The following is a 14,325-nucleotide window of genomic DNA, read 5'->3' on the forward strand; positions in this document are numbered from 1 at the left end:
TTCACAGAGAAGAAATATCCCACACATATCAGTCTTTGCCCTGCCCTGGGCAGTCCAGCACCAAAATGCTAGGCAATTCTCCTCTGAACAAGAGTACCAACAGCAACCCCAGACACGTGTTTCGGTCTGGTTGAACCTCATCAGTAGGGTGTAGCTGTGCCTCTCTAAGAATAGTGAGCAAGGGGTCCACGTCTGGATTCCCCTAGTAACTTAGGGTAAGACCCAAAGTTACTTGAAATTTGCAAATAACAAGGGGGGTCCTGGGAGGCTCTCTGCCAGACATGAGTCCTGGTTACAAGAGCCTTACCCAGAGTCTTCAGCTCACTATCTTTCACAGAGAAGAAATATCCCAAACATATCAGTCTTTGTCCTGCCCTGGGGCAGTCCAGCACCAAAATGCTAGGCAATTCTCCTCTGAACAAGAGTACCAACAGCAACCCCAGACATGTGTTTCGTTCTGGTTAACCTCATCAATAGGGTGTAGCTGTGCCTCTCTAAGAATAGTGAGCAAGGGGTCCTCGTCTGGATTCCCCTAGTAATTTAGGGTGAGACCCAAAGTTACTTGAAATTTGCAAATAACAAGGGGGGTCCTGGGAGACTCTCTGCCAGACCTGAGTCCTGGTTACAAGATCCTTACCCAGAGTATTTAGCTCACTATCTTTCACAGAGAAGAAATATCCCAAACATATCAGTCTTTGTCCTGCCCTGGGGCAGTCCAGGACCAAAATGCTAGGCAATTCTCCTCTGAACAAGAGTACGAACAGCAACCCCAGACACGTGTTTCGTTCTGGTTAACCTCATCAGTAGGGTGTAGCTGTGCCTCTCTAAGAATAGTGAGCAAGGGGTCCACGTCTGGATTCCCCTAGTAACTTAGGGTGAGACCCAAAGTTACTTGAAATTTGCAAATAACAAGGGGGGTCCTGGGAGACTCTCTGCCAGACATGAGTCCTGGTTACAAGAGCCTTACCCAGAGTCTTCAGCTCACTATCTTTCACAGAGAAGAAATATCCCAAACATATAAGTCTTTGTCCTGCCCTGGGGCAGTCCAGCACGGAAATGCTAGGCAATTCTCCTCTGAACAAGAGTACCAACAGCAACCCCAGACAGTTGTTATGGTCTGGTTGAACCTCATCAGTAGGGTGTAGCTGTGCCTCTCTAAGAATAGTGAGCAAGGGTCCACGTCTGAATTCCCCTAGTAACTTAGGGTGAGACCCAAAGTTACTTGAAATATGCAAATAACAAGGGGGGTCCTGGGAGACTCTCTGCCAGACATGAGTCCTGGTTACAAGAGCCTTACCCAGATTCTTTAGCTCACTATCTTTCACAGAGAAGAAATATCCCAAACATATCAGTCTTTGTCTTGCCCTGGGGCAGTCCAGCACCGAAATGCTTGGCAACTCTCCTCTGAACAAGAGTACCAACAGAAACCCCTGACACGTGTTTTGGTCTGGTTGAACCTCATCAGTAGGGTGTAGCTGTGCCTCTCTAAGAATAGTGAGCAAGGGGTCCACGTCTGGATGCCCTAGTAACTTAGGGTGAGGCCCAAAGTTACTTGAAATTTGCAAATAACAAGGGGGGTCCTGGGAGACTCTCTGCCAGACATGAGTCCTGGTTACAAGAGTCTTACCCAGAGTATTTAGCTCACTATCTTTCACAGAGAAGAAATATCCCAAACATATCAGTCTTTGTCCTGCCCTGGGGCAGTCCAGGACCAAAATGCTAGGCAATTCTCCTCTGAACAAGATTACCAACAGCAACCCCAGACACGTGTTCCGGTCTAGTTGAACCTCATCAGTAGGGTGTAGCTGTGCCTCTCTAAGAATAGTGAGCAAGGGGTCCACGTCTGGATTCCCCTAGTAACATAGGGTGAGACCCAAAGTTATTTGAAATATGCAAATAACAAGGGGGGTCCTTAGAGACTCTCTGCCAGACATGAGTCCTGGTTTCAAGAGCCTTACCCAGAGTCGTTAGCTCACTATCTTTCACAGAGAAGAAATATCCCAAACATATCAGTCTTTGTCCTGCCCTGGGGCAGTCCAGCACCGAAAAGCTAGGCAATTCTCCTCTGAACAAAAGCACCAACAGCAACCCCAGACACGTGTTTCGGTCTGGTTAAACCTCATCAGTAGGGTGTAGCTGTGCCTCTCTAAGAATAGTGAGCAAGGGGTCCACGTCTGGATTCCCCTAGTAACTTAGGGTGAGACCCAAAGTTACTTGAAATTTGCAAATAACAAGGGGGGTCCTGGGAGACTCTCTGCCAGACATGAGTCCTGGTTACAAGAGCCTTACCCAGAATTGTTAGCTCACTATATTTCACAGAGAAGAAATATCCCAAACATATCAGTCTTTGTCCTGCCCTGGGGCAGTCCAGCACCAAAATGCTAGGCAATTCTCCTCTGAACAAGAGTACCAACAGCAACCCCAGACACGTGTTTCGGTCTGGTTGAACCTCATCAGTAGGGTGTAGCTGTGCCTCTCTAAGAATAGTGAGCAAGGGGTCCACGTCTGGATTCCCCTAGTAACTTAGGGTGAGACCCAAAGTTACTTGAAATTTGCAAATAACAAGGGGGGTCCTGGGAGACTCTCTGCCAGACATGAGTCCTGGTTACAAGAGCCTTACCCAGAATTGTTAGCTCACTATATTTCACAGAGAAGAAATATCCCAAACATATCAGTCTTTGTCCTGCCCTGGGGCAGTCCAGCACCAAAATGCTAGGCAATTCTCCTCTGAACAAGAGTACCAACAGCAACCCCAGACACGTGTTTCGGTCTGGTTGAACCTCATCAGTAGGGTGTAGCTGTGCCTCTCTAAGAATAGTGAGCAAGGGGTCCACGTCTGGATTCCCCTAGTAACTTAGGGTGAGACCCAAAGTTACTTGAAATTTGCAAATAACAAGGGGGGTCCTGGGAGGCTCTCTGCCAGACATGAGTCCTGGTTACAAGAGCCTTACCCAGAGTCTTCAGCTCACTATCTTTCACAGAGAAGAAATATCCCAAACATATCAGTCTTTGTCCTGCCCTGGGGCAGTCCAGGACCAAAATGCTAGGCAATTCTCCTCTGAACAAGATTACCAACAGCAACCCCAGACACGTGTTTCGGTCTAGTTGAACCTCATCAGTAGGGTGTAGCTGTGCCTCTCTAAGAATAGTGAGCAAGGGGTCCACGTCTGGATTCCCCTAGTAACATAGGGTGAGACCCAAAGTTATTTGAAATATGCAAATAACAAGGGGGGTCCTTAGAGACTCTCTGCCAGACATGAGTCCTGGTTTCAAGAGCCTTACCCAGAGTCGTTAGCTCACTATCTTTCACAGAGAAGAAATATCCCAAACATATCAGTCTTTGTCCTGCCCTGGGGCAGTCCAGCACCGAAAAGCTAGGCAATTCTCCTCTGAACAAAAGCACCAACAGCAACCCCAGACACGTGTTTCGGTCTGGTTAAACCTCATCAGTAGGGTGTAGCTGTGCCTCTCTAAGAATAGTGAGCAAGGGGTCCACGTCTGGATTCCCCTAGTAACTTAGGGTGAGACCCAAAGTTACTTGAAATTTGCAAATAACAAGGGGGGTCCTGGAAGACTCTCTGCCAGACATGAGTCCTGGTTACAAGAGCCTTACCCAGAATTGTTAGCTCACTATATTTCACAGAGAAGAAATATCCCAAACATATCAGTCTTTGTCCTGCCCTGGGGCAGTCCAGCACCAAAATGCTAGGCAATTCTCCTCTGAACAAGAGTACCAACAGCAACCCCAGACACGTGTTTCGGTCTGGTTGAACCTCATCAGTAGGGTGTAGCTGTGCCTCTCTAAGAATAGTGAGCAAGGGGTCCACGTCTGGATTCCCCTAGTAACTTAGGGTGAGACCCAAAGTTACTTGAAATTTGCAAATAACAAGGGGGGTCCTGGGAGGCTCTCTGCCAGACATGAGTCCTGGTTACAAGAGCCTTACCCAGAGTCTTCAGCTCACTATCTTTCACAGAGAAGAAATATCCCAAACATATCAGTCTTTGTCCTGCCCTGGGCCAGTCCAGCACCAAAATGCTAGGCAATTCTCCTCTGAACAAGAGTACGAACAGCAACCCCAGACACGTGTTTCGGTCTGGTTAACCTCATCAATAGGGTGTAGCTGTGCCTCTCTAAGAATAGTGAGCAAGGGGTCCTCGTCTGGATTCCCCTAGTAACTTAGGGTGAGACCCAAAATTACTTGAAATTTGCAAATAACAAGGGGGGTCCTGGGAGACTCTCTGCCAGACATGAGTCCTGGTTACAAGAGTCTTACCCAGAGTATTTAGCTCACTATCTTTCACAGAGAAGAAATATCCCAAACATATCAGTCTTTGTCCTGCCCTGGGGCAGTCCAGGACCAAAATGCTAGGCAATTCTCCTCTGAACAAGAGTACCAACAGCAACCCCAGACACGTGTTTCGTTCTGGTTAACCTCATCAATAGGGTGTAGCTGTGCCTCTCTAAGAATAGTGAGCAAGGGGTCCTCGTCTGGATTCCCCTAGTAACTTAGGGTGAGACCCAAAATTACTTGAAATTTGCAAATAACAAGGGGGGTCCTGGGAGACTCTCTGCCAGACATGAGTCCTGGTTACAAGAGCCTTACCCAGAATCGTTAGCTCACTATATTTCACAGAGAAGAAATATCCCAAACATATCAGTCTTTGTCCTGCCCTGGGGCAGTCCAGCACCGAAAAGCTAGGCAATTCTCCTCTGAACAAAAGCACCAACAGCAACCCCAGACACGTGTTTCGGTCTGGTTGAACCTCATCAGTAGGGTGTAGCTGTGCCTCTCTAAGAATAGTGAGCAAGGGGTCCACGTCTGGATTCCCCTAGTAACTTAGGGTGAGACCCGAAGTTACTTGAAATTTGCAAATAACAAGGGGGGTCCTGGGAGACTCTCTGCCAGACATGAGTCCTGGTTACAAGAGCCTTACCCAGAATTGTTAGCTCACTATATTTCCCAGAGAAGAAATATCCCAAACATATCAGTCTTTGTCCTGCCCTGGGGCAGTCCAGCACCGAAAAGCTAGGCAATTCTCCTCTGAACAAAAGCACCAACAGCATCCCCAGACACGTGTTTCGGTCTGGTTGAACCTCATCAGTAGGGTGTAGCTGTGCCTCTCTAAGAATAGTGAGCAAGGGGTCCACGTCTGGATTCCCCTAGTAACTTAGGGTGAGACCCAAAGTTACTTGAAATTTGCAAATAACAAGGGGGGTCCTGGGAGACTCTATGCCAGACATGAGTCCTGGTTACAAGAGCCTTACCCAGAGTCTTCAGCTCACTATCTTTCACAGAGAAGAAATATCCCAAACATATCAGTCTTTGTCCTGCCCTGGGGCAGTCCAGCACCAAAATGCTAGGCAATTCTCTTCTGAACAAGAGTACCAACAGCAACCCCAGACACGTGTTTCGTTCTGGTTAACCTCATCAGTAGGGTGTAGCTGTGCCTCTCTAAGAATAGTGAGCAAGGGGTCCACGTCTGGATTCCCCTAGTAACTTAGGGTGAGACCCAAAGTTACTTGAAATATGCAAATAACAAGGGGGGTCCTGGGAGACTCTCTGCCAGACATGAGACCTGGTTACAGGAGCCTTACCCAGAGTCTTTAGCTCACTTTCTTTCACAGAGAAGAAATATCCCACACATATCAGTCTTTGTCCTGCACTGGGGCAGTCCAGCACCGAAATGCTAGGCAATTCTCCTCTGAACAAGAGTACGAACAGCAACCCCAGACACGTGTTTCGGTCTGGTTGAACCTCATCAGTATTGTGTAGCTGTGGCTCTCTAAGAATAGTGAGCAAGGGGTCCACCTCTGGATTCCCCTAGTAACTTAGGGTGAGACCCAAAGTTACTTGAAATGTGCAAATAACAAGGGGGGTCCTGGGAGACTCTCTGCCAGACATGAGTCCTGGTTACAAGAGCCTTACCCAGAGTCTTCAGCTCACTATCTTTCACAGAGAAGACATATCCCAAACATATCAGTCTTTGTCCTGCCCTGGGGCAGTCCAGCACCAAAATGCTAGGCAATTCTCCTCTGAACAAGAGTACCAACAGCATCCCCAGACACGTGTTTCGTTCTGGTTAACCTCATCAATAGGGTGTAGCTGTGCCTATCTAAGAATAGTGAGCAAGGGGTCCTCGTCTGGATTCCCCTAGTAACTTAGGGTGAGACCCAAAGTTACTTGAAATTTGCAAATAACAAGGGGGGTCCTGGGAGACTCTCTGCCAGACATGAGTCCTGGTTACAAGAGCCTTACCCAGAGTATTTAGCTCACTATCTTTCACAGAGAAGAAATATCCCAAACATATCAGTCTTTGTCCTGCCCTGGGGCAGTCCAGGACCAAAATGCTAGGCAATTCTCCTCTGAACAAGAGTACCAAGAGCAACCCCAGACACGTGTTTCGTTCTGGTTAACCTCATCAGTAGGGTGTAGCTGTGCCTCCCTAAGAATAGTGAGCAAGGGGTCCACGCCTGGATTACCCTAGTAACTTAGGGTGAGACCCAAAGTTACTTGAAATTTGCAAATAACAAGGACTCTCTGCCAGACATGACTCCTGGTTACAAACACCTTACCCAGAGTCTTTAGCTCACTATCTTTCACAGAGAAGAAATATCCCAAACATATCAGTCTTTGTCCTGCCCTGGGGCAGTCCAGCACGGAAATGCTAGGCAATTCTCCTCTGAACAAGAGTACCAACAGCAACCCCAGACAGTTGTTACGGTCTGGTTGAACCTCATCAGTAGGGTGTAGCTGTGCCTCTCTAAGAATGGTGAGCAACGGGTCCACGTCTGGATTGCCCTAGTAACTTAGGGTGAGACCCAAAGTTACTTGAAATATGCAAATAACAAGGGGGGTCCTGGGAGACTCTCTGCCAGACATGAGTCCTGGTTACAAGAGCCTTACCCAGAGTCTTTAGCTCACTATCTTTCACAGAGAAGAAATATCCCAAACATATCAGTCTTTGTCCTGCCCTGGGGCAGTCCTGCACCAAAATGCTAGGCAATTCTCCTCTGAACAAGAGTACCAACAGCAACCCCAGACACGTGTTTCGGTCTGCTTGAACCTCATCAGTAGGGTGTAGCTGTGGCTCTCTAAGAATAGTGAGCAAGGGGTCCACCTCTGGATTCCCCTAGTAACTTAGGGTGAGACCCAAAGTTACTTGAAATATGCAAATAACAAGGGGGGTCCTGGGAGACTCTCTGCCAGACATGAGTCCTGGTTACAAGAGCATTACCCAGAGTCTTTAGCTCACTTTCTTTCACAGAGAAGAAATATCCCACACATATCAGTCTTTGCCCTGCCCTGGGCAGTCCAGCACCAAAATGCTAGGCAATTCTCCTCTGAACAAGAGTACCAACAGCAACCCCAGACACGTGTTTCGGTCTGGTTGAACCTCATCAGTAGGGTGTAGCTGTGCCTCTCTAAGAATAGTGAGCAAGGGGTCCACGTCTGGATTCCCCTAGTAACTTAGGGTAAGACCCAAAGTTACTTGAAATTTGCAAATAACAAGGGGGGTCCTGGGAGGCTCTCTGCCAGACATGAGTCCTGGTTACAAGAGCCTTACCCAGAGTCTTCAGCTCACTATCTTTCACAGAGAAGAAATATCCCAAACATATCAGTCTTTGTCCTGCCCTGGGGCAGTCCAGCACCAAAATGCTAGGCAATTCTCCTCTGAACAAGAGTACCAACAGCAACCCCAGACATGTGTTTCGTTCTGGTTAACCTCATCAATAGGGTGTAGCTGTGCCTCTCTAAGAATAGTGAGCAAGCGGTCCTCGTCTGGATTCCCCTAGTAATTTAGGGTGAGACCCAAAGTTACTTGAAATTTGCAAATAACAAGGGGGGTCCTGGGAGACTCTCTGCCAGACCTGAGTCCTGGTTACAAGATCCTTACCCAGAGTATTTAGCTCACTATCTTTCACAGAGAAGAAATATCCCAAACATATCAGTCTTTGTCCTGCCCTGGGGCAGTCCAGGACCAAAATGCTAGGCAATTCTCCTCTGAACAAGAGTACGAACAGCAACCCCAGACACGTGTTTCGTTCTGGTTAACCTCATCAGTAGGGTGTAGCTGTGCCTCTCTAAGAATAGTGAGCAAGGGGTCCACGTCTGGATTCCCCTAGTAACTTAGGGTGAGACCCAAAGTTACTTGAAATTTGCAAATAACAAGGGGGGTCCTGGGAGACTCTCTGCCAGACATGAGTCCTGGTTACAAGAGCCTTACCCAGAGTCTTCAGCTCACTATCTTTCACAGAGAAGAAATATCCCAAACATATAAGTCTTTGTCCTGCCCTGGGGCAGTCCAGCACGGAAATGCTAGGCAATTCTCCTCTGAACAAGAGTACCAACAGCAACCCCAGACAGTTGTTATGGTCTGGTTGAACCTCATCAGTAGGGTGTAGCTGTGCCTCTCTAAGAATAGTGAGCAAGGGTCCACGTCTGAATTCCCCTAGTAACTTAGGGTGAGACCCAAAGTTACTTGAAATATGCAAATAACAAGGGGGGTCCTGGGAGACTCTCTGCCAGACATGAGTCCTGGTTACAAGAGCCTTACCCAGATTCTTTAGCTCACTATCTTTCACAGAGAAGAAATATCCCAAACATATCAGTCTTTGTCCTGCCCTGGGGCAGTCCAGCACCGAAATGCTTGGCAACTCTCCTCTGAACAAGAGTACCAACAGAAACCCCTGACACGTGTTTTGGTCTGGTTGAACCTCATCAGTAGGGTGTAGCTGTGCCTCTCTAAGAATAGTGAGCAAGGGGTCCACGTCTGGATGCCCTAGTAACTTAGGGTGAGGCCCAAAGTTACTTGAAATTTGCAAATAACAAGGGGGGTCCTGGGAGACTCTCTGCCAGACATGAGTCCTGGTTACAAGAGTCTTACCCAGAGTATTTAGCTCACTATCTTTCACAGAGAAGAAATATCCCAAACATATCAGTCTTTGTCCTGCCCTGGGGCAGTCCAGGACCAAAATGCTAGGCAATTCTCCTCTGAACAAGATTACCAACAGCAACCCCAGACACGTGTTTCGGTCTAGTTGAACCTCATCAGTAGGGTGTAGCTGTGCCTCTCTAAGAATAGTGAGCAAGGGGTCCACGTCTGGATTCCCCTAGTAACATAGGGTGAGACCCAAAGTTATTTGAAATATGCAAATAACAAGGGGGGTCCTTAGAGACTCTCTGCCAGACATGAGTCCTGGTTTCAAGAGCCTTACCCAGAGTCATTAGCTCACTATCTTTCACAGAGAAGAAATATCCCAAACATATCAGTCTTTGTCCTGCCCTGGGGCAGTCCAGCACCGAAAAGCTAGGCAATTCTCCTCTGAACAAAAGCACCAACAGCAACCCCAGACACGTGTTTCGGTCTGGTTAAACCTCATCAGTAGGGTGTAGCTGTGCCTCTCTAAGAATAGTGAGCAAGGGGTCCACGTCTGGATTCCCCTAGTAACTTAGGGTGAGACCCAAAGTTACTTGAAATTTGCAAATAACAAGGGGGGTCCTGGGAGACTCTCTGCCAGACATGAGTCCTGGTTACAAGAGCCTTACCCAGAATTGTTAGCTCACTATATTTCACAGAGAAGAAATATCCCAAACATATCAGTCTTTGTCCTGCCCTGGGGCAGTCCAGCACCAAAATGCTAGGCAATTCTCCTCTGAACAAGAGTACCAACAGCAACCCCAGACACGTGTTTCGGTCTGGTTGAACCTCATCAGTAGGGTGTAGCTGTGCCTCTCTAAGAATAGTGAGCAAGGGGTCCACGTCTGGATTCCCCTAGTAACTTAGGGTGAGACCCAAAGTTACTTGAAATTTGCAAATAACAAGGGGGGTCCTGGGAGGCTCTCTGCCAGACATGAGTCCTGGTTACAAGAGCCTTACCCAGAGTCTTCAGCTCACTATCTTTCACAGAGAAGAAATATCCCAAACATATCAGTCTTTGTCCTGCCCTGGGGCAGTCCAGCACCAAAATGCTAGGCAATTCTCCTCTGAACAAGAGTACCAACAGCATCCCCAGACATGTGTTTCATTCTGGTTAACCTCATCAATAGGGTGTAGCTGTGCCTCTCTAAGAATAGTGAGCAAGGGGTCCTCGTCTGGATTCCCCTAGTAACTTAGGGTGAGACCCAAAGTTACTTGAAATATGCACATAGCAAGGGGGCGTCCTGGGAGACTCTCTGCCAGACATGAGTCCTGGTTACAAGAGCCTTACCCAGAGTCTTTAGCTCACTATCTTTCACAGAGAAGAAATATCCCAAACATATCAGTCTTTGTCCTGCCCTGGGGCAGTCCTGCACCAAAATGCTAGGCAATTCTCCTCTGAACAAGAGTACCAACAGCAACCCCAGACACGTGTTTCGGTCTGGTTGAACCTCATCAGTAGGGTGTAGCTGTGGCTCTCTAAGAATAGTGAGCAAGGGGTCCACCTCTGGATTCCCCTAGTAACTTAGGGTGAGACCCAAAGTTACTTGAAATATGCAAATAACAAGGGGGGTCCTGGGAGACTCTCTGCCAGATATGAGTCCTGGTTACAAGAGCCTTACCCAGAGTCTTCAGCTCACTATCTTTCACAGAGAAGAAATATCCCAAACATATAAGTCTTTGTCCTGCCCTGGGGCAGTCCAGCACGGAAATGCTAGGCAATTCTCCTCTGAACAAGAGTACCAACAGCAACCCCAGACAGTTGTTATGGTCTGGTTGAACCTCATCAGTAGGGTGTAGCTGTGCCTCTCTAAGAATAGTGAGCAAGGGTCCACGTCTGAATTCCCCTAGTAACTTAGGGTGAGACCCAAAGTTACTTGAAATATGCAAATAACAAGGGGGGTCCTGGGAGACTCTCTGCCAGACATGAGTCCTGGTTACAAGAGCCTTACCCAGATTCTTTAGCTCACTATCTTTCACAGAGAAGAAATATCCCAAACATATCAGTCTTTGTCCTGCCCTGGGGCAGTCCAGCACCGAAATGCTTGGCAACTCTCCTCTGAACAAGAGTACCAACAGAAACCCCTGACACGTGTTTTGGTCTGGTTGAACCTCATCAGTAGGGTGTAGCTGTGCCTCTCTAAGAATAGTGAGCAAGGGGTCCTCGTCTGGATTCCCCTAGTAACTTAGGGTGAGACCCAAAGTTACTTGAAATTTGCAAATAACAAGGGGGGTCCTGGGAGACTCTCTGCCAGACATGAGTCCTGGTTACAAGAGTCTTACCCAGAGTATTTAGCTCACTATCTTTCACAGAGAAGAAATATCCCAAACATATCAGTCTTTGTCCTGCCCTGGGGCAGTCCAGGACCAAAATGCTAGGCAATTCTCCTCTGAACAAGATTACCAACAGCAACCCCAGACACGTGTTTCGGTCTAGTTGAACCTCATCAGTAGGGTGTAGCTGTGCCTCTCTAAGAATAGTGAGCAAGGGGTCCACGTCTGAATTCCCCTAGTAACTTAGGGTGAGACCCAAAGTTACTTGAAATATGCAAATAACAAGGGGGGTCCTGGGAGACTCTCTGCCAGACATGAGTCCTGGTTACAAGAGCCTTACCCAGAGTCGTTAGCTCACTATCTTTCACAGAGAAGAAATATCCCAAACATATCAGTCTTTGTCCTGCCCTGGGGCAGTCCAGCACCGAAAAGCTAGGCAATTCTCCTCTGAACAAAAGCACCAACAGCAACCCCAGACACGTGTTTCGGTCTGGTTAAACCTCATCAGTAGGGTGTAGCTGTGCCTCTCTAAGAATAGTGAGCAAGGGGTCCACGTCTGGATTCCCCTAGTAACTTAGGGTGAGACCCAAAGTTACTTGAAATTTGCAAATAACAAGGGGGGTCCTGGGAGACTCTCTGCCAGACATGAGTCCTGGTTACAAGAGCCTTACCCAGAATTGTTAGCTCACTATATTTCACAGAGAAGAAATATCCCAAACATATCGGTCTTTGTCCTGCCCTGGGGCAGTCCAGCACCAAAATGCTAGGCAATTCTCCTCTGAACAAGAGTACCAACAGCAACCCCAGACACGTGTTTCGGTCTGGTTGAACCTCATCAGTAGGGTGTAGCTGTGCCTCTCTAAGAATAGTGAGCAAGGGGTCCACGTCTGGATTCCCCTAGTAACTTAGGGTGAGACCCAAAGTTACTTGAAATTTGCAAATAACAAGGGGGGTCCTGGGAGGCTCTCTGCCAGACATGAGTCCTGGTTACAAGAGCCTTACCCAGAGTCTTCAGCTCACTATCTTTCACAGAGAAGAAATATCCCAAACATATCAGTCTTTGTCCTGCCCTGGGCCAGTCCAGCACCAAAATGCTAGGCAATTCTCCTCTGAACAAGAGTACGAACAGCAACCCCAGACACGTGTTTCGGTCTGGTTAACCTCATCAATAGGGTGTAGCTGTGCCTCTCTAAGAATAGTGAGCAAGGGGTCCTCGTCTGGATTCCCCTAGTAACTTAGGGTGAGACCCAAAATTACTTGAAATTTGCAAATAACAAGGGGGGTCCTGGGAGACTCTCTGCCAGACATGAGTCCTGGTTACAAGAGTCTTACCCAGAGTATTTAGCTCACTATCTTTCACAGAGAAGAAATATCCCAAACATATCAGTCTTTGTCCTGCCCTGGGGCAGTCCAGGACCAAAATGCTAGGCAATTCTCCTCTGAACAAGAGTACCAACAGCAACCCCAGACACGTGTTTCGTTCTGGTTAACCTCATCAATAGGGTGTAGCTGTGCCTCTCTAAGAATAGTGAGCAAGGGGTCCTTGTCTGGATTCCCCTAGTAACTTAGGGTGAGACCCAAAATTACTTGAAATTTGCAAATAACAAGGGGGGTCCTGGGAGACTCTCTGCCAGACATGAGTCCTGGTTACAAGAGCCTTACCCAGAATCGTTAGCTCACTATATTTCACAGAGAAGAAATATCCCAAACATATCAGTCTTTGTCCTGCCCTGGGGCAGTCCAGCACCGAAAAGCTAGGCAATTCTCCTCTGAACAAAAGCACCAACAGCAACCCCAGACACGTGTTTCGGTCTGGTTGAACCTCATCAGTAGGGTGTAGCTGTGCCTCTCTAAGAATAGTGAGCAAGGGGTCCACGTCTGGATTCCCCTAGTAACTTAGGGTGAGACCCGAAGTTACTTGAAATTTGCAAATAACAAGGGGGGTCCTGGGAGACTCTCTGCCAGACATGAGTCCTGGTTACAAGAGCCTTACCCAGAATTGTTAGCTCACTATATTTCCCAGAGAAGAAATATCCCAAACATATCAGTCTTTGTCCTGCCCTGGGGCAGTCCAGCACCGAAAAGCTAGGCAATTCTCCTCTGAACAAAAGCACCAACAGCATCCCCAGACACGTGTTTCGGTCTGGTTGAACCTCATCAGTAGGGTGTAGCTGTGCCTCTCTAAGAATAGTGAGCAAGGGGTCCACGTCTGGATTCCCCTAGTAACTTAGGGTGAGACCCAAAGTTACTTGAAATTTGCAAATAACAAGGGGGGCATTGGGAGACTCTCTGCCAGACATGAGTCCTGGTTACAAGAGCCTTACCCAGAGTCTTCAGCTCACTATCTTTCACAGAGAAGAAATATCCCAAACATATCAGTCTTTGTCCTTCCCTGGGGCAGTCCAGCACCAAAATTCTAGGCAATTCTCTTCTGAACAAGAGTACCAACAGCAACCCCAGACACGTGTTTCGTTCTGGTTAACCTCATCAGTAGGGTGTAGCTGTGCCTCTCTAAGAATAGTGAGCAAGGGGTCCACGTCTGGATTCCCCTAGTAACTTAGGGTGAGACCCAAAGTTACTTGAAATATGCAAATAACAAGGGGGGTCCTGGGAGACTCTCTGCCAGACATGAGACCTGGTTACAGGAGCCTTACCCAGAGTCTTTAGCTCACTTTCTTTCACAGAGAAGAAATATCCCACACATATCAGTCTTTGTCCTGCACTGGGGCAGTCCAGCACCGAAATGCTAGGCAATTCTCCTCTGAACAAGAGTACGAACAGCAACCCCAGACACGTGTTTCGGTCTGGTTGAACCTCATCAGTATTGTGTAGCTGTGGCTCTCTAAGAATAGTGAGCAAGGGGTCCACCTCTGGATTCCCCTAGTAACTTAGGGTGAGACCCAAAGTTACTTGAAATGTGCAAATAACAAGGGGGGTCCTGGGAGACTCTCTGCCAGACATGAGTCCTGGTTACAAGAGCCTTACCCAGAGTCTTCAGCTCACTATCTTTCACAGAGAAGACATATCCCAAACATATCAGTCTTTGTCCTGCCCTGGGGCAGTCCAGCACCAAAATGCTAGGCAATTCTCCTCTGAACAAGAGTACCAACAGCATCCCCAGACACGTGTTTC

Source organism: Ambystoma mexicanum, chromosome 8, assembly GCF_040938575.1.
Source record: "Ambystoma mexicanum isolate Mex_15411 chromosome 8, UKY_AmexF1_1, whole genome shotgun sequence".
Taxonomy (NCBI): Eukaryota; Metazoa; Chordata; class Amphibia; order Caudata; family Ambystomatidae; genus Ambystoma; species Ambystoma mexicanum.